Source organism: Orcinus orca, chromosome 6 (assembly GCF_937001465.1).
Source record: "Orcinus orca chromosome 6, mOrcOrc1.1, whole genome shotgun sequence".
Classification (NCBI taxonomy): domain Eukaryota; kingdom Metazoa; phylum Chordata; class Mammalia; order Artiodactyla; family Delphinidae; genus Orcinus; species Orcinus orca.
Window position 1 is genome coordinate 105772380 of NC_064564.1, and position 26172 is coordinate 105798551.

At 42.5% G+C, this 26172-nt stretch overlaps 1 protein-coding gene across 2 annotated transcripts in view; it reads right to left on the bottom strand.

Moving 5' to 3' along the window:
• BRINP1 (BMP/retinoic acid inducible neural specific 1) overlaps window positions 1–26172 on the bottom strand; it is a 183252-nt gene that overhangs the window by 126698 nt on the left and 30382 nt on the right. The gene's annotated exons all lie outside the window — the stretch shown is intronic.

Genomic DNA, 26172 nt, shown 5'->3' on the forward strand with positions numbered 1-26172 from the left:
TCCTCCTCTCCCACAGACATGCACCAACTGAACACAGGCTTTGCTTTTGCATCATCAGGTGAGTACAAAAAGTCTTGGGATGCATCATGATCACGGCTATCCGGGTTGAATACCTTACAGATGGAGAGTTTATGGAGTTCATTTGAACGCACTTCTACAACGCTTAGTGGACTGTCTCCTTCACCCCAAGGCAATGTAACTAGAGGATCCACCCATCAGTGACTCTGAGCCTCGAGGTTCTCTCGTACTCAGAAGGGGAACTAAAAGCCAAGGAACTAGTGGGGTCTTGCCCGCCTCTTTTTTCGGTGGTAGCACAGCACAGGGGTGCCATGTTGGAGAAATGCTTAAGACTAAGGGAGAGCTTAAGTAGGGGTTCCTTGGAAAATTTACAAGTTTTGTTTTTATCATCACAACATCATTCTACTTGCTAGTTTAACACTGTGCTGTGTCCACCACCCCACTTAGTCTAGAAGAGCTTATCTTACTCTACATTGAAAGGTAGCTGGGAATGCAGGCTCCATCAATTATAAACTGTATTATTTCAGGCAAGTGATTTCACTTTCTGGGCCTCAGTTTCCTTGTCTGTAAAATGTAGTTAACAATAGCACCTACACCCAGAACTAGCATGAGAATGAAATGACACCATTTATGTCCAAGTGTCCCATGAAGCACCTGACATTTTTAGGAAGTGCTCAATAAATGGCATCAATGATGATGAGGATACAGGTAATGATAAATCTTGATGGTGATGATGTCCACACAGTCCCTGCTGGGAGTGTCTTTGCTCCTACAGTCCCCACTGCCCCACCAAATCCCGTTTATCTTTCAGTAGCCAGTTGAGGTCAGGTCCTCAAAGGTCATTTCCTTTTTCTATTCCTCTCAAAAATTGTTAGTTGTTCCTTTCTTTCAGCTCTCATTGCTCCTTTATATAACTGTATGTTAGTACTTACTATCTTTTATTGTACTTATTTGTTTGTGTCCATTTTGCTCATGGGACTGTGAGTCTTTAACTGGCAAGAATCTTTAAAAGACTGTTTCTATATACTGCTGGCTGTGTGACTCTGGACAGTCATGGCCTCTGTCTAGATCTCAGATTTTTATGTCTAACGTTTAAAAACATGGCGAGGACAAAACCAATTTGTCGAGTGGAAAACCACATAGAAACATGAAGAAATATGATCCCTTACTTGTCTACTCTTCCAGCTGAAAATGGGAAGAAAGTCAAGCTAAGAAAGAGAGAAAATCAAAAAAAGAGAGGGCTTCCCTGGTCGCGCAGTGGTTGAGAGTCCACCTGCCAATGCAGGGGACACGGGTTCGTGCCCCGGTCTGGGAAGATCCCACATGCCGCGGAGCGGCTGGGCCCGTGAGCCATGGCCGCTGAGCCTGCGCATCCGGAGCCTGTGCTCCGCAACGGGAGAGGCCACAACAGTGGGAGAGGCCACAACAGTGAGAGAGGCCCGCGTACTGCAAAAAAAAAAAAAAAGAGAGAGATGTGAATTTCCGACCCAATTGGCGATTTCTCTCCGTGGTCCGACTGCACCATTTTATTATGAGTAGCTACAAAAATCTACTTGGCACTGCAGGCCCCAGCTGTCGGGGGCAAAGGAAAAAGGCATGTGAGCAGAGGAGTGGGCTGGCAGAAGCTGTGGCCTCAGGTTTTGTTCAGAGCCTACAACAAAGACGTACATGTGGAGTACAGAACTGTAACAGCTCCAGCTGCCAAAACCGTCTGCCAGAGCCCACCTGAGCGGCAAGCAGGGGGTGGAGGCGATTGTTCAGAGATCCCGGCGGGGAGCTACAGCACACTGAAATCACAGCGTGTCACCCATCCAGCCCTTCTGCGTGGCTTCTGCTGTGAGTGGGTGCGGGGTGGGAGCCTGGGAGAGAATGCCTGGCTGTTAGACTGTTCACAAGGAAACAGGATTCGGAACACTGCAGCTTTCAAAAGTGAAACAAGGCTAGACATGGAACATCAGCGTATGTGTGTGTGTGTCTGCACGTCGGAGGGTAAGACCTCAGCCCCGAGCCCTAGAATTTGCTGAAATTTGAAAGATGGAACCCAGTGCTTTCATTCTGGCAGCCATTTTGCCACCTAAGGGACATCTTTGCTTGTCCCAACGGAGGGGATGCTACTGGCATCTAGTGGGTAGAGGCCAGGGATGTTGCTGCACATCCTACAGTGCACGGGATGGCCCCTCCCCCCATGACAAAGACTATTGGACCTAAAATGTCAGTGGAGCAAAAGTTAAATCCTGCTCTAATCCAACTCCTTCTTACAAGATCAGGACCTGAGTGGCTGACTGGGCTAGACTCCTGTCTTCCAGCTCCTGGTTTTCATGCTGCCACGTTGTCTTGGCTGGGCAGTGGGCCAAGACAGGTCAGTAGCTGTGTCTGAACCTCTTTTGCAGTTGGGGTCTACGATACAATCTACATCTCAGCAAGTACACATGACTGCTTCACAGAAGAAGTCTGAATACATCTCTCTTGGCTCAGAAAATCACAATAATCCACAGAACACTAAAAATGAACATGCAAGTTTCTATGAGGTGCATTTGAATAGAACTGGACATTTTGTTGGGCAAGAGCAAGGATTAGTATGTATGTTACCTAAATATTGTCATATCACGACAGACACAGTGATTCCCATTCTGTAAAAAGGCCCAAATTCGCACCAACTGTACTGGAGACTTGGGTTAATATAAGGGTCCCATGACTGACATGTATGGAGCACCTATTGTGTACTTGGATCGAAAAATGTCTGTTCTCTTGGCAGTAGCCAAAGCATCCAATTCAGACTAGATGTTAACAAAGGTTTCTTCCCCGAGGTGGGTACAGCTCTCCCATTTAACAGATGAGCACGTTGGAACTTGAAGACATTAAATAACTTTCCCAAGCTTGCAGGTCCTAAGTATTCAAGAATCTAACCTGTGTATATCTCATTACGGGTATAGTTTCCACTACATCCCCACCCTCACCCCACCCAGCTGAAATTAGATCCTGCCCTCCAGAGATTCAAAATATTGTGGAGGAGTCACACCGAGGCCTGAGGAATTCTAGTATGAAATAGGCTGTCATAAATACTATAAGCAAAGAAAAACGTCCCGTGGAAGAATAGAGGCCAGAGATAATGTTTCTGGCCAAGAGACCTGGAAAGGATCCTTACAAGAGGTGGTGTTTGAGCGGGGCCTTCATAGCATGCAAGCTTTTGGTGAGCAGAGATGAGCAAAAGGGAATTTGAGCAGAGCAAGTGCCATACAACAAGCCTTGGGGGTGGGAGAGGGCAGAGTGATGGCGTGTGTGCCCAGGGTAGCACCCAGGTGGCAGAGGCTTGAGTGAGATTTCAGGACCCATGTAGGGCCTTCAAGCACCTGTATCTCCCTCTGAATCCCTCAAGCAAGGACTGTATATTTCATTTCCATGCTATCCACCAAGGGCAAAGCACTGTAGATGTTCAATAAATTCATTCATTCATCCATTAACAGGTTTAGCTGGAAATTAAACAGTGAGCAGGGCTTCTTTTCTGTTGGGCTGGGAGAAGTAAACAAATGAGCAGTAAATGCACGTGTGACGGTGAGCAGTGCTCTAAAGAAAACCAAAGCAGATAAAACAGGATTGAGAGTGAGGCTGCTGCTTTACATACAAGGTGCTGAGGAAAAGCTGCTCTGATGAAGTCACCTTTGAGAGGCGACCTGAAGAAAGTGAAGGAGTGAGCAATGCAGAGCTTTGGGGAAAAAGAAATGTCAGTGGAAGGAGAGGAAAGAGAGGGTCAGCAACGGTTTGCATTTCGATACAGTCAGAGGCCAAGTTGTATTTCAGTCTCCTGCAGGGAGCTTACAGTTTAGTTGCGATGCAGGTCAGTTGGAGGAGGGAATCACCAATCCATTAACTGAGCACTTACTATGTGCTGCTTTACACATGTGACCTTGTTGCAATACGGAGAGGTTATGGTCCCCATTTACATGTGGGGGGAGGGGACACTAAGGTCCAGAAAGGATAAGTAACTGGCCCACCATCACAGAGCTGGCAAATGGCAGAGTTAGAACTGGAGGCTGTGCTGTCCACGTTGGGAGCCACTGACCACGTGTGGCTACTGAGCACTTGAAATACGGCTCGTCCAAATCGAGATGTGCTGTGAGTATGAAATACACACCCACCGGATCTCAGACACTTAGAGGAACCGGCTGTAAAATATCTCACGGATATTTTATGTTGGCTACATGTCGAAATACTACTCTTTTGGATATACTGGAGTAAATACAATATGTTATTAAAATTCGTTTCACCTGTTTCTTTTTAATTGTTTTAATGTGGCTGCTAAAACTTTAAAATTACGCATATGGATGGTATTCTATTTTCACTGGGTAAGACAGGGCTCAAACGAACCTTTTCCGCTTTGTGACACCACCTGGAAAGGTCACTCATCCATCTCCTTTTGTTTTGTTTGTTTTTTATCTTGTTTTTCAGGTATAGTTGATTTACAATGTTGTGTTAGTTTCAGGTGTACAGCAAATTGATTCAGTTACACATACATGTATATCTATTTTTTTCAGATTCTTTTCCCTTATAGGTTATTACAAAATATTGAGTGTAGTTCCGTTCCTTGTGCTATACAGGAGGTCCTTGCTGGTTATCTATTTTATATATAGTAGTGTTATATGTTAATCAAAAACTCCTAATTATCCCACCCCCCTTCCCCTTTGGTAAGCATAAGTTTGTTTTCTATGTCTGTGGGTCTATTTCTGTTTTGTATATAAGTTCGTTTGTATCATTTTTTTAGATTCCTTCTCCTTGCTTTTATTAACATTTGGAGAACCCAATTCACTCCCCACTATGATTGATTGAGCACTTGCCCCCTCCCTTCAAAATCAACAAACAAACAATAAATACATTTCAAATAAAAACTCCCATGCTCACGGCCACGTCTCTCCATCCCCAAATCGCAGGGACAGCCCTGGATATCCACCACCATGCATTTTAGAACTGTTGTTTTTCCAACATTCATAAAGGGAACATCCTGCCACTGAGTTTTAGAGCCTGTGAAAGAGAGGCTGGTTCTATTTCCGAGCACCGTCCTTGACCTGACTGTGACCTTCCGTGAGTCACAGGCCGGCTGCTGTGAGGGGCTCTGGTTGGCGTGGAGCTGCGGACGTGGGCTGAAGCACGGAGAGCACGTCAGCTGAACCATGCTATATATACACGCCTGCAGTGTCATTAAGGGAACGGGTTCATCCCACACGGAGCACATTCTCTAATTGTTGCCATTGTAAATTACTTACATCCGAGGAGCACACACCGGAGACAGAGGAGACAAGGGCCTTCCAGTAGCAGTATCACCAGCTTCCCCTCTGGAGTTCCCTACAGGGACTGCTGGGCCGTAGCTCACATTCAGGCCAGAGAGTGGAAGGCGACGCTTGCTCTGTCCCCATCCCTGGGGCCCTGAGGCTGATGACCCAATCTGAGATCACCCACAGTGCCTGCATCCTAAGCCTGGGTCAACCTGAGGAGCTCATCCAGGCTTCCAGATAAGATATCTCCCAGGAGATAACAAAGCTACAAAGCTGGGTGACCTTGTGCACATTAATAACCCCCTTTGCCTCAGTTTCCTCATCTGTAAAATTCAGGCAGTAATAGGAGGATAAGTACCTCCTAGGGTTCAGATAAGAATTAAAATAGGACTTCAAATACAATTATTTTAGTCTAGTTTTGAGCCAAGACCAAGACAATAGTTATTATATTCTAAAGAGGGGTGCCTGACGACTATACAGGACGTATAAAAAAGGGAGCCAAAAGGCACTTTTTGAGATTCTTAACCTCTCACCCACAGGATAACAGAGTGAGATGTTGGGATCTCCAGTGGAGTCTGAGGGAGAACGGCCTGCCTGCTGTGAATCCCCCTGCCCACTCCCACACAGCTCCAGGGGAGAGTCAGGGGAGTAGCCCTGCACCTCAAGCTTCAACAAGACCCCACAAAGAACATGATAAATGTCCCAGAAGCTTGGAGGAATATGCCAGATTGGTGTCTGACTCACACGGCAGAAATCTAAAAAAAGAATTCTAAAGAGGGAATTCTACAGAGGGCTGAAACCTGGCGGCGGAGTAGAGGCTGCAAATTGGGAAGTAAGTGCTGAGCTCCTGTGTAAAAGGAATGTTCCCCTCATGGATCGGAGGTGGGCCACATGCAAGAGAAAGCTAAAGTGGAGGGAAAGGGCACGCCAGTGTGAATGGAAAATGCTGCCTGCCACGTTAGTAAACAAAGGATGTTGTGGCCATCAAGCCACTACGGCCCCCTCAACCGAAGGTGCGCCCTGACGGACTCAGGATGGGAGAGCACAGGATACTGGCCTTAGACAGCTAAGGTGCATATCAAAGGAATGATTCCAATGAGCCCAGGCTCTTGCACCTTGAGATACCTCAAGTCAAATTCATTAACTTGAGGTATCTGGTTTTCTTTGGTAATCAGTAATCTTTCGAAGTTCCAACCACCTGTTCTTTGTGGCAAAAATTCTTATACAACCTGGTTCCTCCCTTACCTCTTTGGAGCAATCTCTCAGAGCTCTCTGAGGGGCTGTGTCCCATGCTCAAGTCCTCAGTTTTGTCCACCAAATGAAACATGATGCTCAACTTTTAGGTTGTGCGTTTTTTTTTTTTTTTTTCAGGTGACACCAGTAAGGGGAAAGTGGGATTGGCCTGACATTGATCAAGGGTCCAAGGAATGAGTGGTCAGAAAGCAGTGGAAAAGATGTGTATTTTCCTTCATCAAAAGAATCACAAGTGAGAGATCTCAGGGAAGAACGAAAGCTCCAAAGATACCCACCAAATGTTGTAAGTTAAAAAGGTTGGAATTAAACGCCTGCTAAGCCCACAGAGAACTGATGCACAGTTGTCAAAAAAGTACTAGTCAAGGAAGATTCTTGCTACCTCCTATCTCTCCATCCTTCACTAAATCCCGCACCTTGAAGAAATCAAGATGAAGGTTAGCAAAGAGGAGGAGATACGACAAAATCATTGGGAAAAGACAGGAGAAACTGGAGGAAAGTTAAGTTTCCACTTTAAATGAAATTTGATTTACTTTGTAACACACTGAACTGGAAACTTTAACTACTGAACTGAGACTATATGTGATAAGCAGAGGTGAATAGAAAATTGTTGAACATAATTTGGAAAAATCACGGACTTGCCTTAACTTTCATCCAAATGCCAGAGGAAACCCGATAAAAGTAAGTTTAAACAGAGTGAGAGAAGAATTAAGTTTTTTTATTTGTCTTTTCTTTTGTTGATTTCCTGATCTTACTCTGAATCCTATTTGGTCAAAGAAAAGATTTCACGTATTAAAATGCTTAACTCAGTGTCCAGCTCAATGTAAAAGTTCAATGAACTCCAATTAGTATTTACTAATCAGGGCACAGGAGCAGGAAAAAATACCAGAACTTCTAGTCACGTGTTTATTATCTACATTCAGTGTCAGCCCAAATGTCAGACAGTCACAAGTCACCAATGATACTAGAATGAAGAATGCGAGCCCTACAGCATGAAGAAGCTGGGCTCCATCTTCCCTTTACTTTCAGTGTCTTGTGATGCCCTGGCATTTATCTGTGCCTAGTGATATGCAGTTTACAATTACATTATCTGATATTAACTAAACCAACTCTCACAAAATAAGTAAGTGGCTTAAAAACTAAACCAACTCTCACAAAATAAGTAAGTGGCTTAAAAAGAATCTGTGGATGACGTTAATGATAATAATTCAACCCAACGTGAGCAAGAAAACTGTAGAGGACCAGCCACATCACAATGCCAAACCCAAACAATAAGGATCAAATTATATTTTTCAAGAATTGTCCAGAAAACTCTCATTTGAAAAGATACATGCATCCCAATGTTCACAGTAGCACTATTTACGATAGCTAAGGCATGGACACAACCCAAATGTCCACTGACAGATGAATGGATAAAGAAGATGTGGTATGTGTGTGTATATATATACATACATACACACGCTGTATATACACACACATATATGTGTATATATGTATATATTGACACACACACACACACATATATATATAATGGAATATTACTCAGCCAGAAAAAAGAATGAAATAATGCCATTTGCAGTAACATGGATGGACACAGAGATTATAGTATTAAGTAAATCAGAAGGAGAAAGATACATATCATATGATATCACTTATACGTGGAATCTAAAAAAATGACACAAATGAACTTACAAAACAGAAATAACCTCACAGACACAGAAAACAAACTTATGGTTACCAAAGGGGATAGCAGCATGGTGGAGGGATAAATTAGGAGTATGGGATTAACATATACACACTATTATACATCAAAGAGGTAAACAACAAGGACCTACTGTATAGCACAGGAAACTACACTCAATATCTCGTAATAACCTATAATGGAAAAAAATCTGAAAAAGAATATATATACGTGAATATATATATGTATAACTGAATCACTTTACTGTACACTTGGAACTAATACAACATTGTAAATTACCTATACTTCAATTTTTAAAAAGTCATTGACAAATTAAAATTATCACTGAAAAAACCCCAAAAGAATTGGCCAAAACAATCTGAGATGATCAAGAGGACTGATTAAAATATGGATTTACATATACAATTATTAATGCTGATCCTTTGCTCTAAGGGAACATTGAGCACTGAGGAGCTGTGATATTAGCTAGTGAAGGTAACATGCATAAATCATTCAGGTACATACATTAATAGGGAGGTATGTAGTCAAAAATTTTTACTGGGTATATGTGTGTGGTTAAAAATAAGCCTAGAACCACTGGACTGAGTGTTCATTATAACGTGCATAGTTTATATTATTATTTTCAACCACATAATCAATTTCTCTAGGAAATCCCATAGGCTTTTCAAAATCGAAGTATCCCAAATGAAAGCCATCATCACTCTCACAAATTTCCTCTTCTCATGGTCCACATTCAGGTGAATCACACAGTCTCCCAAATCATGCTTGTGATAAGCCTGAGACTTTTCCCAAATTCCTCCTCTACCCTATTCAACCATCTCCACCACCAAGACCACCATCACCACCATCACCACATCCTGTCAATTCCCTTTGTTTTCATATTCATCCACTTCTCTTGACAACTTTATCCTTCTCCTGTCTTCCCTGTAAACCTCAGTGTGGTCCTTTACTTCTCCTCCCTCCCCTTATATCCTTTGCTTCAGAAATCCATTCTTTCTTGCTATCTGCCATTCAAAAACAGCACTCTGACTTGGACTATCACAGTCATCTTCCTGCTGGTCTTCCTGTTTCATGTATCAATATCTCTGCCACCTCCATCCTAAACACCACTCTAGTTGCCAGAGTGATCTTTCTAGATACAGATATGACTATGACACTCCCCTAGTTAGACAGATTTAACAATTCCTTACTGATCACCTTGCCTCTTAGTCTTGCATTCAATGTTCATGAGCTGGATCCTCTGTATACTAAGCTTTTCTACTTAACTTTTCCACCTCCCACCCTCAAGTCACCCTGTTCTCTAGATTCTCTCCCCAAGTGCACTGACTGAATACACTACAAATCATCATACTTTACTACCTCTGCGCATTCTGTTCTTACAATGCCCATTCCCAGTGCCCACCTTTACAATGGGTTATTCATAATTTACATTATATTTAAATGCCTGAGTAAGAGTGAGTGGATGACTACCCTGCACCTACTATATGATAGATAATGTGCCAGACTGTTTCATATGCTCCATGGCATTAAATCCACAGAACTATCCTTTGAGACAGATAACATTATTTCTATTTTGCAGATGATAAAATGGAGACTCTTCTTAAAATATATAGTTATTCTTGCAATGTCAAATTATTTAAAATGGCACAACTGAACTTCAAACTTAGCCAGTTCGAAGTTCTATGACTCAGTGCTTTAATATACAAAGCTAAAGACCCACATCATCCTTGGTTGTAGTTTTCCTGTTTTGACAAAATCATGAACAACCACAAATTAACTGTAAGTATATTAATAAAGAGAATGGCTGACAAGTCAAACTGAGGCATAAAACTTCTGGAATGCTGAATCTAAGGAAGGCCATGACAATCTGAAAGAAAATGGAAATATGTGGAATATTTAGTTTTGTGATTTTGGGGGATCCTTAATACCATTTTTTTCATAATTAATAATATAAGTTACATATAGCGTCTTTTTCTTCATAAATATTTCATTTGGAGGCAAATGAAATATTTGGAAATGTGAAGATCTAAATTCAGTGAAGCTGCCTTTTAAGTGTTCCTTCAAAATCGTCAACAGTCTCTGCAGGAGATATTTCAAAAAGGAAAGTGAAATTAACATTTTAGAATGTCTTTTCTTTGCCAGTTTGGAAAAATCCAAGAAATATTTGTTGAATCCTTACTACTTTAATTAGCTCTCACAGCCCAGAGTAGGAGGTGGGCACAAAAATGGACAAATTAAACATAATGGGTGGAACCAGAGAGTTGGCAGCACATGAAACACCTTTGGGGGGAGCCCTTCAAGATGGTGAAGGAGTCAGATGTAAAGATCACCTTCCTCCCCACAAATACAACAGAAATACATCTAAATGTGGAACAACTCCTACAGAACACCTACTGAACGCTGGCAGAAGACCTCAGACTTCCTGAAAGACAAGAAACTCCCCACGAACCTGGCCATGTGGCTGACAGGGTCTTGGTGCTCCAGCCGGGTGTCAGGCCTGTGCCTCTGAGGTGGGAGAGCCAAGTTCAGGACATTGCTCCACCAGAGACCTCCCAGCTCCACGTAATATCAAGCGGTGAAAGCTCTCCCAGAGATCTCCATCTCAACACTAAGACCCAGCTCCACTCAACGACCAGCAAGCTACACTGCTGGACACTCTATGCCAAACAATTGGAAAGACAGGAACAAAACCCCACCCATTAGCAGAGAGGCTGCCTAAAATCATAATAAGATCACAGGCGCCCCAAAATATACCACCAGATGCGGTCCTGCCCCCCAGAGAGACAAGATCCAGCCTCATCCACCAGAACACAGGCACCAGTCCCCTCCACCAGGAAGCATACACAACCCACGGAACCAATCTTAGCCACTGGGGACAGACACCAAAAACAACGGGAACTATGAACCTGCAGCCTGCGAAAAGGAGACCCCAAACACAGTAAGTGAAGCAAAATCAGAAGACAGAAAACACACAGCAGATGAAGAGTCAAGGTAAAAACCCATCAGACCAAACAAATGAAGAGGAAATAGGCAGTCTACCTGAAAAAGAATTCAGAGGAAAGATAGTAAAGATGATCCAAAATCTTGGAAATAGAATGGAGAAAATACAAGAAACGTTTAACAAGGACCCAGAAGAACTAAAGAGCAAACAATCATGAACAACACAACAAATGAAATTAAAAATCCTCTAGAAGGAATCAATAGCAGAATAACTGAGGCAGAAGAACGGATGAGTGACCTGGAAGATAAAATAGTGGAAATAACTACCACAGAGCAGAATAAAGAAAAAAGAATGAAAAGAATTGAGGACAGTCTCAGAGACCCCTGGGACAACATTAAACACACCCACATTCCAATTATAGGGGTCCCAGAAGAAGAAGAGAAAAAGAAAGGGACTGAGAAAATATTTGAAGAGGTTATAGTTGAAAACTTCCCTAATATGGGAAAGGAAAGAGTCAATCAAGTCGAGGAAGTGCAGAGAATTCCATACAGGATAAATCCAAGAGGAAACACACCAAGACACTATATCAAACTATCAAAAATTAAATACAACGAAATAATATTAAAAGCAGCAAGGGAAAAGCAACATTAACATACAAGGGAATCCCCGTAAGGTTAACAGCTGATCTTTCAGCAGAAACTCTGCAAGCCAGAGGGGAGTGGCAGGACATATTTAAAGTGATGAAAGTAAAAAACTACAACCAAGATGACTCTACCCAGCAAGGATCTCATTCAGATTCGATGGAGAAATTAAAACCTTTACAGACAAGCAATAGCTAAGAGAATTTAGCACCATCAAACCAGCTTTACAACAAATGCTAAAGGAACTTCTCTAGGCAGGAAACACAAGAGAAGGAAAAGACCTATAATAACAAACCCAAAACAATTAATAAAATGGTGATAGGAATACACGTATCAATAACTACCTTAAATGGAAATGGATTAAATGCTCCAACCAAAAGACATAGATTGGCTGAATGGATACAAAAACAAGACCCTTATAGCTGTCTACAAGAGACCCATTTCAGACCTAAGACATAACCAGACTGAAAGTGAGGGGATGGAAAAAAATATTCCATGCAAATGGAAATCAAAAGAAAGCTGGAGTAGCAATTCTCATATCAGACAAAATAGACTTTAAAATAAAGACTATTACAAGAGACACAGAAGGACACTACATAAGGATCAATACAAGAAGAAGATATAACAATTGTAAATATTTATGCACCCAACATAGGAGCACCTCAATACATAAGGCAAATACTAACAGCCATAAAAGGGGAAATCGAGAGTAACACAATCACAGTAGGGGACTTTAACACTCCACTTTCACCAATGGACAGATCATCCAAAATGAAAATAAATAAGGAAACCCAAGCTTTAAATGATACATTAAACAAGATGGAACTGATACTTATAGAACATTCCATACAAAAACAACAGAATACACTTTCTTCTCAAGTACTCATAGAACATTCTCCAGGATAGATCATATCTTGAGTCACAAATCAAGCCTTGGTAAGTTTAAGAAAAGTGAAATCGTATCAAGTATCTTTTCAGACCACAACGTTATGAGATGAAATATCAATTACAGCAAAATATCTGTAAGAAATACAAACACATGGGGGCTAAACAATACACTACTAAGTAACCAAGTGATCACTGAAGAAATCAAAGAGGAAATCAAAAAGTACCTAGAAACAAATGACAATGAAAACACGACGACCCAAAATCTACGGGATGCAGCAAAAGCAGTTCTAAGAGGGAAGTTTACAGCAATACAATCCTACCTCAAGAAATAAGAAACATCTCAAATAAACAACCTAACCTTACACCTAAAACAATTAGAGAAAGAACAAAGAAACCCCAAAGTTAGCAGAAGGAAAGAAATCATAAAGACCAGATCAGAAATAAAAGAAAAAGAAATGAAGGAAATGATAGCAAAGATCAATAAAACTAAAAGCTGGTTCTTTCAGAAGATAAACAAAATTGATAAACCATTAGCCAGACTCATCAAGAAACGAAGGGAGAAGACTCAAATCAATAGAATTAGAAATGAAAAAAGAGAAGTAACAACTGACACTGCAGAAATACAAAGGATCACGAGAGACTACTACAAGCAACTATATGCTGATAAAATGGACAACCTGGAAGAAATGGACAAATTCTTAGAAAAGCACAAACTACTGAGACTGAACCAGGAACAAATAGAAAATATAAACAGACCAATCATAAGCACTGAAATTGAGACTGATTAAAAATCTTCCAACAAACGAAAGCCCAGGACCAGATGGTTTCACAGATGAATTCTATCATTTAGAGAAGAGCTAACACCTATCCTTCTCAAACTCTTCCAAAATATACCAGAGGGAGGAACACTCCCAAACTCATTCTATAAGGCCACCAAAACCAGACAAAGATGTCACAAAGAAAGAAAACTACAGGTCAATATCATTGACGAACATAGATGCAAAAATCCTCAACAAAACACTAGCAAACAGACTCTAACAGCACATTAAAAGATCATACACCATGATCAAGTAGGGTTTATCCCAGGAATGCAAGGATTCTTCAATATACGCAAATCAATCAATGTGATAAACTATATTAACAAACTGAAGGAGAAAATCCATATGGTCATCTCAATAGATGCAGAGAAAGCTTTTGACAAAATTCAACACCCATTTATGATAAAAACTCTCCAGAAAGTAGGCATAGAGGGAACTTATCTCAATATAATAAAGGCTATATATGACAAACACACAGCCAACATCATTCGCAATGGTGAAAAACTGAAACCATTTCCTCTAAGATCAGGAACAAGACAAGGTTGCCCACTCTCACCACCCTTATTCAATGCAGTTTTGGAAGTTTTAGCCACAGCAATTAAAGAAGAAAAAGAAATAAAAGGAATCCAAATTGGAAAAGAAGAAGTAAAGCTGTCACTGTTTGCAGATGACATGATCCTATACATAGAGAATCCTAAAGATGCTACCAGAAAACTACTAGAGCTAATCAATGAATTTGGTAAAGTAGCAGGATACAAAATTAATGCACAGAAATCTCTTGCATTCCTATCCACTAATGATGAAAAATCTGAAAGTAAAATTAAGGAAACACACCCATTTACCATTGCAACAAAAAGAATAAAATACCTAGGAATAAACCTACCTAAGGAGACAGAAGACCTGCATGCAGAAAACTGTAAGACACTGATGAAAGAAATTAATGATACAAACAGATGGAGAGATATACCATGTTCTTGGATTTCAAGAATCAACATTGTGAAAATGACTATACTACCCAAAGCAATCTACAGATTCAATGCAATCCCTACCAAACTACCACTGGCATTTTTCACAGAATTAGAACAAAAAATTTCACTATTTGTATGGAAACATAAAAGACCCCAAATAGTCAAAGCAATCTTGAGAAAGAAAAACGGAGCTGGAGGAATCAGGCTCCCTGACTTCAGACTATACTACAAAGCTACAGTAATTAAGACAGTGTGGTACTGGCACAAAATCAGAAATATAGATCAATGGAACAGGATAGAAAGCCCAGAGATAAACCCACGCACATATGGTCACCTTATTTTTGATAAAGGAGGCAAGAATATACAATGGAGAAAAGACGGCCTCTTCAATAAGTGGTGCTGGGAAAACTGGACAGCTACGTGTGAAAGAATGAAATTAGAACACTCCCTAACACCATACAAAAAAATAAACTCAAAATGGATTAAAGACCTAAATGTAAGGCCACATACTATAAAACTTAGAGGAAAACATAGGCAGAACACTCTATGACATAAATCACAGCAAGATCCTTTTTGACCCACCTCCTACAGAAATGGAAATAAATACAAAAATAAACAAATGGGACCTAATGAAACTTAAAAGCTTTTGCACAGCACAGGAAACCATAAACAAGACTAAAAGACAACCCTCAGAATGGGAGAAAATACTTGCAAATGAATCAACTGACAAAAGATTAATCTCGAAAATTTACTAGCAGCTCATGCAGCTCAATATCAAAAAAATAAACAACCCAATCCAAAAATGGGTAGAAGGTCTAAGTAGACACTTCTCCAAAGAAGATATTCGGATTGCCAACAAACACATGAAAGGATGCTCAACATCACTAATCATTAGAGAAATGCAAATCAAAACTACAATGAGGTATCATCTCACACCAGTCAGCATGGTCATCATCAAAAAATCTACAAACAATAAATGTTGGAGAGAGTGTGGAGAAAAGGGAACCTGCCTGCACTGTTGATGTGAATATAAATTGATACAGCCTCTATGGAGAACAGTATGGAGGTTCCTTAAAAAACTATAAATAGAACTACCATACGACCCAGCAATTGTGGAGTGTGGAGAAAAGGGAACCCACCTGCACTGTTGATGTGAATATAAATTGATACAGCCACTATGGAGAACAGTATGGAGGTTCCTTAAAAAACTATAAATAGAACTACCATACGACCCAGCAATGTGCCCTTACTGGGCACATACCCTGAGAAAACCATAATTCAAAAAGAGTCATGTACCACAATGTTCATTGTAGCTCTATTTACAATAGCCAGGACATGGAAGCAACCTAAGTGTCCATCGACAGATGAATGGATAAAGAAGATGTGGCGCATATATACAATGGAATATTACTCAGCCATAAATAGGAACAAAATTGAGTTATCTGTAGTGAGGTGGATGGACCTAGAGTCTGCCATACAGAGTGAGGTAAGTCAGAAAGAGAAAAACAAATACCGTATGCTAACACATATATATGGAATCCAAAAAAAGAAAAAAAAGGTTCTGAAGAAGCTAGGGTCAGGACAGAAATAAAGACACAGACGTAGAGAATGGACTTGAGGACACGGGGAGTGGGAAGGGTAAGCTGGGACGAAGTGAGAGAGTGGCATGGACATATATACACTACCAAATTTACAACAGATATCCAGTGGAAAGGAGCCGCATAACACAGGGAGATGAGCTCGGTGCTTTGTGGCCATCTAGAGGGGTGGGATAGGGAGACTGGGAGAGAGACGCAAGAAGGAGGAGATATGGGGATATATGTATATGTATAGCTGATTCACTTTGTTATACAGCACAAACTAACACACCATTGTAAAGCAATTATACTCCAATAAAGATGTTAAAAATAAATAAATAAATATAATGTAACAGGGCAAAAATAGGGTATACCCAGTGTTCTGTGGAGCATGGAGCCCCAAGCTAGGGTCTCGAAGAATGCTTCCTGGAGATGACATCCAGGAGAGGACTTAGAAGATAGAGGGGCATCTGTGAGGTGAGTAAATGTGGGGCCTCCATTTCAGGCCAAGAGAGAAGCACATAAAAGGAATGAAGGATTCTGTTGTGAGTATAAAATCTACAAACATTTCAAAGTTACTGCAGTGGCAATTTTGAAGCATAGAATAACAGGAGTTGAAGCAGAAGAGCTAAATGATGTTCTTTTTTTTAATCATATCTTTATGCACAACCAGTTTCTTGAAGACATACATTCTTCTCCCCTCCCGCCATGTATGCCCAGGAACTGGAACCAGTCATATTGCAGGCACTAAATTCAGTATTTACTGAATGAATGAACTGAACAGATGAAGAGCTAGGGCTAGCCCTATAGGATCACAGTGAACCAATGAAAGCTTTTAAACAGAGCAGTTCTATGTTAGAGTTTCATGTTCAGTGGGGTAGTAGATACATTTAAGAAGGGACAAGGATAAAACTGAGGAGGCTGTTATAATAGTCTAGGCCAGATGTGGTCTAAAGAAGATATATTTGAGAGACAGAAAGTTAAAAAAAAAATTGAAAGGCAAAACTAGCAAGATTTGGTGACTATCTGGGAGAGTGGGGTGAAGAAGGAACAATGTCTCTGATGACTTCTACATCTGGTTTGATGATTAGGCTGATAACAGTGTCATTCATGATAATAAATGATAGTGAAACATCAATGGATTTAGAGTGAATAATGACAAGTTTCCTGTTGGACCTGTTGAGTTTGAGGTGTCTGTTGAACATTCAAATCAGAATTTTCAGTAGGCTATAGAATCCTTCAGTACAGATCAGAAGAGAGGCCAGGACTAGAGGTAGAGGTTTGTAAATCAACATGAACCAGTGGTAGTTAGAGCTCTGGAATTGGCTGAGAATACCCAGTGAACACGTGTGAGACAACAGTCATGGAAACAAATACGGAGCCGTGCTCACAGTTAGGCGGACTGAAGACGGAAGGCCCCTATGAAGTACAGTGAGAAGGGATGGTAAGGGGGGAGGGGAAGAAGCATGAGAGGATAATGTCAACAAAGTCAGGGGAGCAGAAATATTTAAGAAGAGTCTCAAGTTTTGAAAAGCTACAGAGTGGTCCAACATAAGGAATGAAAATGCCTCTTGGACTTCAGAATACAGAGGTGGTTGGCAGTTTTCATCGCCCTGATGGCAACGGAAGATTCCTTGAAAGAGATGAAAGCATGCAGGGACATGAATGGAGCCATGACGTGTAGGGTGCCTGGCAGAGGAGGAAAGATCAAAAAAGCAGTAGTCAATGCTTCTCCTTTCACTCCACCAAGGAGGGAAGCAAACAGTCAACGAAAGGATGAGGATTTTAAAAATTTATTTTGTTGAAGTATAGTTGATTTGCAATGTTGTGTTTCTACTGTACAGCAAAGTGATTCAGTTATACATACATATATATATATACACACACACACACATACACACATTCTTTTTTTCATATTCTTTTCCACTATGGTTTATCACAGGATATTGACTATAGTTCCCTGTGCTATACACTAGGACCTTGCTGTTTATCCACTCTATATTTAGAAACTCAGAGGACAGATACAGAATTAAAGAAGAAAAGAAAAATATGGGAGGGAAAGGAAATTAGTACTGATTGAAAGAACAGCATGAGGGCTGGAACTGGGGTGGAAAGCCAAACTCTGCACTGGCCATTGGGAATCAAAAATAAAAAAGTGTCTATGGCTTTAGGGGGCCATATGCTGGTGACAGACCTCAAATTGCAAAACAGCGTACCGAGTTTTATCAGACACCTGAGTAAAGGGTTGTTGGAACAAAGGGAGGGGAAAAGTTAACTCAAACACAACCAGTTCAAGAAGACTTCCCAGGGTGCTGAGATTTTTCTTGGGGTCTGATGGTTCAAGATTTTCCAGCTGAAGGGAGAAAAAACGACTTAATAGAAGAAGGTATTTCAGGTAGTGGGCCTAGTATGAGCAAAAGGCATGGAATCATCCAAACCCACCTACTGGGTGCAAATCACTAAACTAGATGCTGCGTGGGATACAGAGATGAGTAAGAAAAGGTTGCTCTCCCTACAGAGGAGTACTGAAGATCCTGGAGTCAGAAAGGGATGCCAAAGATGGGAACCGGCACTACACAGGTGCTCAAAATATAGTTGTTCAATAAATAGTGTTCTGCTGAGTTGATGGCTGAATTCTTCCCTGTGGCTAATCTATTCTGAATACCCAGTGGAGCAAATAAATAAAACACATTTCCATCTGAACCTAAATTTCAGCACTTACTCTTCAAAAGCTCTGACCCTTGGCTTCATGTTTCCAACAGGTCACTAATAAAAGCAGATGAAAGGTTCCTGGTGGATCCATTTGGATAGAAGCTCCTGGGACTCCGCTCGTTCTTGTGCAATGGCTTCATTCCTGTACATGGTGCTTTTAAAAGAATGAACTAAAAGGACTGTTACAACTCCTGCTTGTCCATGACAATCATGGAACCCAAAGAAGAAGGCAGGGGACACACATCTGAGGGTTTAAGCAGGTGCTGGGTTGGCGATCACGGATTTTAAAAAGCATGGTCAGTTTGGAGTCTGTAAGTACCTTCTCTCTTAAGGTACCCCTCATTCCATCCTTGCATTCCAGCAAGACCTCATGCTGCAAAGGGATAGAGCTTCCCTTTGATCTCAGAGGCACTTTGAACATATGCAGGGCAGAGATTTATACCTCCCATTCCAGAAATGAGAAATTAACATTCAGCAAGGGAACATCAGTAAACCATTTTAATACAACATACATAATTCACTTAGCCCTCAAAACAAACCTCTGAAGAAGGTATGATTATTATTCCCTGATTATTATTCTCATTTAGTGGGAGAGGAAACCGAGGCCAGAAAGGTCCAGTAATTTCCCATGGTCTCAAAGCTAGTGTGTTATTTTGTTTTGCTTTCTTTGTTTATCTTTTTAACCTTAATCCAGAGTGAGTTTGGTTCTCTACCGCTAGCAATACACAAAGCCCTACCAGGTAAGAGCAATTTCTCAACACAAAATGCATTTTTAATAAATGTTCCAGGTGAATAGTATGCATACTAAAGACCCACTGTGTTGGCAGGGGAGGGGGGTAGGTAGGGTCCTCTGAGGCCATCGCTTAACCCGAGGAAATGCCTTAGTGTTGTTGGAATGTCAAGTATCACCATGAGCTAGAATCAGGATTCTTCTGTTGTCCTTCAAATCCCCAAAAAAAAAAAAACCATTGCACTGTCTGACTTTTAAGGGCCCAACTAGTCCCATCCGTGTGATTTCGAGAAAGCTTCATTACCATTCTGAGCATCTGTCTTCCTATCTGTGTTGCTATATTTAGGAAATCTGGATTTAATCATTTTAGCCACCATTTCTGAGTCCTTCCTATACTGATAATCATGATGAAAATAATTTATAAACATCTAGTATATGACGGGAGCTGTGTCAAGAACTTTACAAACATTATTTCAGTTGACATCCACAATACCAGTGGCATAGATGTGGTAGATTATTTTAATGGTCCCAAATCACCCTTCCCTATAATCAGGTACTTCCTCATGGAGTCTTCCAGCTCTTCTGCCAAAGGGGTGGAGTCTACTCCCCATTCCTTGAATCTGGGCTCATCTCTGGAAGTCCCTTTGGTCATCAGAATGAGGCAGAAGTGATGCTGTGCTAATTCTGAGCCTGTGTCTCAAGACACCCTGTGGGTTTCTGCTTAACTTCTTAGACTTCTGTTACTGCCACAGAACAGATGTGACAGGTGTTTCAGAAGGAGGATGAAAGACAGTCCAGCTAACATGCCTCAGCCAGGCCAAGCTTAGAGCAGAGCCCCAGCTGAACAGCAACAGCAAGGAGGTCAGCCTAGATCAGTGAGACTGGGTTAGATGAGCGGGCCCCGAGCTGACCCACAGATACATGAGCTTTTCCATTATGGTTTATTACAAGATACTGAATACAGTTCCCCGTAGATGCATGAGCTTAATAATAAATGCCAGTTATTTAAAGCCACTGAATTGGTGATGAGTAGGGGGAGGGGGGTGAAGGGGAGGGTAGCTAACAGGCACACTAGGTAATATTACTATTCCTATTTTGTAGATAAGGAAACTGAAGGTCAGTGAAGTTCAGTGACTTGTTCAAAGTCACATCATGGATAGTAGGAGTCAGAGTTGAGATGTGATTAAAGGTGTCTCCAAAGTCTAGGCTCTTAACCCCACACTGCACTGTCAGCTATTGGGCTGAGGAATCTGGCCCCCAAGCCAGTCATCTTTAAGCTAGTGTAGACGGTGAGTCCTAAGCAGTCTTTTTACAACACGCTTTCCCTTCCAGACTTCATCATAAATACTGAAGGTGAAATCCCAAAAGCCTTAGTCTTAAAAAAAACCCAGATGATTTTAATGTGTTTCTACAGATGATTGGCCCATACAGGGAGTAAGACAGGAGCGCCAGTCCTGAAAGAGGGGGGCACTAAATATTCACTGAGATTCCCTCCTTCTCAGAGGCTGTGAATGTGTAGTGTAACTTAATCCATCTATGCATAAGAAAGGAGGCTTGCAGATTTTAAGCCAGAAAGGAACAAGGTGTTTCATTGGGAGCTTGAGGAAAGAAGAAAAAAAATTGCATCTTTTGGATGAAAGGACCCTTAATCTTCAAAACACAAACCATTTTTCCATACCAAAGCCCCTTCAAGCCTAGGAAGTCTGCTGAGGCCTCAAGTCAGGCAAACAGCTTGTGTTCTGCAGATTAAGGAGCCTTTGACCCAAAGGATCCATTTTTGTGAAACTCTAAAGGAAACGCCTGGGCTGTTTCTAGCTGGCACACTCCCGGACAGAGGCGGCTCTAAATGCGGTCCCAGAAGACAGCTGGCTGCTGCCCTGCTGGCCCTGGGGCCTAGCACACAGTAGGCACATAGTCGAACGGGAAAGCCCCTAAAAGAGATCCTTTGCCCCAAAGTACCACACCTGCTTCCTTGCCAGGATGCCCCAAATGCTCACTATAGAATAAACACAACTTTGACATATTGAAAGCCCCCGTTCAAGGGAGGAGGCTAACAATAGCAAGCAGCAGGAATGGGCACATATCTAACACGCTCGAACTGAGGGGGCACGTGACCTTATCTGAGCCTCACAACAACACCATGTCACCTGCAGGATGTGGAACTGGGTCCTCACTGCATGGACGAGGAAACTGGGTTCCAGGGAGTTGAAGCGGTGAACCTAAGATTACCCAAACATGGTGTCCCGCTCCTTCCTAGATCCAGTCTCAGGTCCGGAACCATCAGCCCAGATCAAGCCTGAAGCAGGCGTATTTATGGAGGCTAAATTAGAGGATGCTATGAGGTTTAACTGACCCTGGCTGAGACCCTATGCTGAGTCAGGATGCCTGAATTTTAGCCCCACTCCTAGTACCACTGCAGAGGCGACACAGGGTAACTGGTATCCCCATGTCTCTGGAATCTGGTCTCTGCACCTATAGAATCAAGAAGTTTGGCTTGGGTGTTTTCTTAGATTTCTTCCCAATTTAATATTGTCTTGGGCTATGATTCTATGCTAGTGAATTGAAGAAGAAGCTTACACAGAGAGAGAGAGAAAGAAGAAAAAGAAGGAGGAGAAGGAAGGGGAGGTAAGAGAGGGAAGGAGGGAAGAAATGAGGGAGAGAAGAAGGAAAAGAGGGAAAGGGGAGAGGGGGAGAGAGAGAGAGAGAGAGAGAGAGAGAGAGCGAGAGCGAGAGCGCACCATGCTCAACTCTGGCTTGCCTTGGATGAGGGGAAATTATGCCAGACAAGAGGGATGGAGTCTGAGGAAGTGAATGGATTTGATCTGCGTAAGCCTTAGGAAAGCAAATATTACTGAAATGTTGGCTGACCGCCACTGACTTCCAAACAGAAAATGGCTTCCAAATATACTGTGGGTGCTCAGCAGGGTCTGTTAGAGTGAGTGATGGGGTGGTCACGCGCTGCTGGGGAACAGGGAGAAAATTATAACGGTCTCCGGACAGAGACCAACAGGAAGAGCCAGCTCAGGAGGAGGAGAGAAAGCTCCAGCTGGGCCTCCCTCAGAAGGCTCAGATAATTTACACGAAACCCACAGAGCGCTCTGGAAATGGTTAACCTAAGATTGTTTGAGCCAAGTCACCATTCCGGATGCCATGAGAGTTGGTCGGTACAAAAGCACTGGTTTGGGAGTCAGGGTGCCCGGGCTCCAATCCCAGCTTGGCTTCTGATTCATCGTGTGGTCTGGGTCAAGGCTCATCCTAACCATGGACCTCAGTTTGTCCGTGTAGGAAACAAGTGGGGCTTTCAAACGATCCCTAAGGGCCTTTCTGACTCAGGCATGCTATGGCATATGATGATCAAGTACCAGTGACCTTCCCTCATTCAACAGGTCCTTACTGGACACTTCTCATGTGCCGGGCATCATGCTTGAGGATGAGGCAACTGACATCCATAAACCTAAAACTGGCTTTCTGTGAGATCATCAACACTCTACTAAGGCAGGGAGGGACCCAAATGTGTCATCTGACGTGGCCTTCTGTCTCCGGGGAGTACAGAATCTTACGGTCTGATGTTCATCTTATTCATGATGATCCGCAGGGAAGGGAAAGAGCTTTCCTTAAGACCCACTAGGATCTCACATAATTGGGAAGTTCTTCCACTGAGTCTTAACCTGAGCCTTGCCTGCCCTCCAGGAAGGTACTTCTTACTAAGGCTGAAACATATGGGTAAAAATCTCCTGGTTTGCATATCAATACGTCATGTACATGTTGAAAAGAACACCCATCAGAGATGTCCTCCTAGGGCTTCCCTGGTGGCGCAGTGGTTGAGAGTCCACCTGCCGATGCAGGGGACGCGGGTTCGTGCCTCGGTCCGGGAAGATCCCACATGCCGCGGAGCGGCTGGGCCCGTGAGCCATGGCCGCTGAGCCTGCGCACCCGGAGCCTGTGCTCCGCAACGGGAGAGGCCACAACAGTGAGAGGCCCGCGTACCGCAAAAAAAAAAAAAAAAAAAAAAAAAGAAATGACCTCCTAATCCTCTTAACTATTTTAGGTTGAATGGTCCTTAAAGAGAATCAAGTCCAGCTGCTTCATTTTATGAAAAAGGAAACCAAGGCTTGCCCAAGGTCCCATAGCCAGTTAATGGCAGAAACCAAGAATAAAGACCAAGTCTTCTTGCCTCCTCCTGCATATACTTTTTACTACTCCAAGCATCCTCTCCTATTCCTACAGGCATTGATCTTTTTGGTAAGGTTTTGTTTTTGTTTGTTTGTTTGTTTTTGCGATACGCGGGCCTCTCTCTGTTGTGGCCTCTCCCGTTGCGGAGCACAGGCTCCAGACGCGCAGGCTCAGCGGCCATGGCTCACGGGCCCAGCCGCTCTGCGGCATGTGGGATCTTCCCGGACCGGGGCACGAACCCGCGTCCCCTGCATCGGCAGGCGGACTCTCGACCACTGCGCCACCAGGGAAGCCCAAGGTTTTGTTTTGCTTTGTTTCAGCATAAGGACCATTTCCAGTGAAGCCAACTTCCCAAATTCAGCTCCTCATTACTCTGAGAGCAATCACCCTATAATGTGTGTGAGGGATGGAAAGACATTTGAACCTTTGGGGAACACACTGGGGAAGTGATGGAAAGGGTGGGCTCTGACGGTGGGAGCAAAATGCAAGAGAGAGCGTGCATGCTGTACTGGGGAGCAGAGGAAACAAGAATGCCGCAGTCAAATGCAGAGGTGGAAACAAAGCAGTTGTAATGATTTGAAAAGGCAGCTCACTGAGGTTGACGCTGCCTGCCCGGCTCTTCCTGGTCTGCTCTCTGCCAGGCAGATCTCTGAAGGCTCATGCCCACCCTCAGAGGTTCAGAACTATCTACTCAGTATGCAGGGGGTGAATTGCAGGCAGTCAGGACCAGATGAGATGTGTGCATTTGACAAGATGAGAAAGGGAGGGAGACAGAATATGAGAAGGAAAGAGGGTGGATCCCTTTTCTCGGATGAATGTAATATTAAAGAAACCAGGTGAAAAAGTCTAGGAGGACAGGTACCTGACTCTATGGAAATGGGATGCGGCAGCTTTCTCTATAAAGCAGGACTATGAAGACTGAGGAAGAAGGTCCAACCTCTTTCCCATCACGATGGATGGCTCTGTTCCTAAGTAGTTTTAATATTCTCTCATCTGAACCACTTGATCAGCCTCCTAATTCATCTCCTGAACTCAATCTTTCCCTTCCAGAGCCTTGCAGGAAACAGATGCTCACTAAATGTTTGATGAGCAAATAAACACCCTCTAACATTGATCTCATCATATCTGTGATGACGAATTTTTAGTGTATCACCACTTCTTCAGGGAATGTAAACTCAACAGCCTACAGAGTCCAGGCCATAAACGCGAGGGAATGAAATGGTCTGGTACAAAGTTTAAGAAGGAAGCATAGTGACAAATGGCAGCACATTACCCAGTCTAGGACAGCAGACTGCTTCCAATGTAGCAATGGTATTCTCAAGCTGCCAAGTCACCTGATTTCTCAGAAGTCAGATGGAAATCCAGATTTTTACGTGAAATCTCTCCATTTTAAGCACTGACAAATGATCTCTCCCCTACCCTCTACCTGTGAGAGTCAAATACAATGCATCCCTGTGCTAACAGATGCATCTGGGTTTACAGGATCAAGTCCAAATATCTTAATTAATCTCTCCCTTAACTAGATCTAACCTAATTCCCAAATCTTGTTATCCCTTTCTATACAACTGTATAGATCCAGAAACCACAGGAAGTCCAATTTCTGGACACTCTGGGAAATGTCCTGCTGTCTTTTTATCAGTGCACAACATTTTCTCTGCCCATTTTGTTCCACCTAAGCCTTGCTTCCTCCAGGAAGTCTTTCCTGACTGCATCAGCCCCTTTGCAAATCCTAAAGCTTGCAGGGGAGATAATTGTTCTTTGTCCTTTAAAACATGTGCCACTATTCCATGGTTACTTAACGAAATCCTGCAGTGGAAAGAGAGTCTGGGAACCTAGGATACCTGGGTTCCAATCCTGGCTGTCCCCCAACCTTACTCTGTGGCTCTGAGCAAGTTAACTTCTCTCTGAGTTACCCAACTTCCTCCGCTTTTGAAATAAGGACACTGGCTTAAGGTAGCCGTTTTTAAGATGGATTCAGAGGTGGCCATGATGCAGGGAGGGATGGTGGGGCTCAGGAGGCTCTCCAGGCCGATCTTGCTGATGCCTTGAAAAACAGCAGTCTCTAAGGCTCTGACTAGCTGCTGGCATTGGATTGTGAGCAGATGGTTTTTGCCTCTGCAGTTAGACCGGGCTTTTCTTGAAATCAGCTAAGCCTCACTGATTGTTTATTATGTGCCAGGCACTGTGTTAAATGCTTCTTCTATATTTTTATATCTCTTGTCTCCTCTTAGCTCCTAACCATGTTCTGTATACACAGTGAAGGATGCTGGGAAAAAAACACCAGCTGAGAAGTGGTTGTCCCTTCACGGCCACTCTCTGGCCACCTTACCTGGGCTGTCACTTCCAGTCTCTAGAGTTCAGTGTTCTCTTCATTAACAGAGAGGAATGGACTAGAAGGAATCTTTTGGCTCAAAATAGGAGGAGAGGAAGGAAAGAAGGTAGGCAGGCAGTCAGGAAGGGAGGGAGGGAAGGAGGGAGGGAGAGAA